The following is a 1,653-nucleotide window of genomic DNA, read 5'->3' as shown; positions in this document are numbered from 1 at the left end:
AACCAAACTTTCTGCAGTCGGTTTTCTTACATACCCCACCACACACCATGAAAATAGTTGAAATCGGATAATAACCACGCCCACCTCCCATACAAAAGTTAGGTTGAAAATTACTAAAAGTGGGTTAACTAACTAACGAAAAACGTCAGAAACACTAAATTTTGCAGAAGAAATAGCAGAAGGCAGCTGTACTCAGATTTTTTTACAAAATGGAAAATGGGCGTGGCATCGCCCACTTATGGGTCAAAAACCATATCTCAGGAACTACTCGACCGATTCGAATGAAATTCGGTATATAATATTTTCTTGACACCCTGATAACACGGACAAAAAATGGGCGAAATCGGTTCACAACCACTACTACTTTCCTTATAACACAATTTTTAATTCCATCTTATTCCTTCACTTTATAATGTAAACATAAGGAACCAATGAAGATAACGGAATAAAACTTTACACAATTAGTGCATATCATCTCTGGCTTCACTTGTGAAAAAATTGTCGAAATCGTACCATAACTTTTCAAAGCCCCAGATATCGAACATGTTGAACTCAGCGCCTAAGGATACATTTTAGCCGAAAATATGGGTAAATCTCTCAGATATCTCAATTTAATTAAGAGGAAATTGTTTTCTTCTAATAGTGTGTATCTGTTCCAAAAATTATTAAAATCGGGTCATAACATTTCCATATACCTCATTGTAGGTTTTTCAAAAATACGGTGAGCTTTATTCCGCATATATGTATTGGTTAAATTTCTTGAATAAATTGCGAGAGTATAAAATGTTCGGTTGCACCCGAACTTAGCCTTTCCTTACTTGTTTTTAGTTGCTTTTTATTCCGGTAATGCTATTAACGTTAGCCCATCTCTCCGAAAGAAATGCAGTTGTATTTTTTATATATGTACTGCTTACATATAAAATAGAAATAGCATTTATATTAATTTTTGCCAATTTAAAAGAATCATGGGCGTTATTAAGAACAATATTTTGAGCTTTCACCATTTGCCAAATTTTTCTCTTTATGACAGCTCCAATTCCGTCTACTGCACCCTTTCCGTGAGCAGTTGCAAAAAAATTCCACTCAAAGTTGGTCAAATCTAATTTTTCTTTAAAAAACGGTATAATACTCAAAATGAACTTGTTTTTAAATTGACTTGCACAGCCATCAGAAAATAAAAATATGTAACTTCGAAATAGCGTTTTGTGTGACATTTGATCGCTCATAATAGCAAATGATCTTGTGCAATTGTGCAACCAGGCAACACAAGTAAAAATGGTAACTTGGGAGTAACTAAAATGTGCAGACTGAATTTCATTTTGATTGAGGAGCCTATAGTTTCCCGCAAAATCGACTTGCAGAACAGCTTCATCTTGTTTAATAGATATTTTTCGGTCTTGAAAGTATTTTTGTTGAGAGTTGAGTCCTTTTAACGTAAGTATGCAGTTTAAAGGAAGGTAACTGAGATTCCAATTCATTAATCAAATCAGTTATTGGTCCTTTCGTATAACTAATGATGATGCGTTTATCAACGATTCTCCAATGCTTCCATTCAGTAAGCTCTTCGAGTTGATTAATGTAAATCAAAGGGACGAAAGCGTCTGTAATGTCTTTAATGCACTTGTTACATTCATTCCTCATACAAACTTCATT

Source organism: Zeugodacus cucurbitae, chromosome 3, assembly GCF_028554725.1.
Source record: "Zeugodacus cucurbitae isolate PBARC_wt_2022May chromosome 3, idZeuCucr1.2, whole genome shotgun sequence".
NCBI lineage: Eukaryota > Metazoa > Arthropoda > Insecta > Diptera > Tephritidae > Zeugodacus > Zeugodacus cucurbitae.
Note: the sequence above shows the minus strand (reverse complement) of the source record.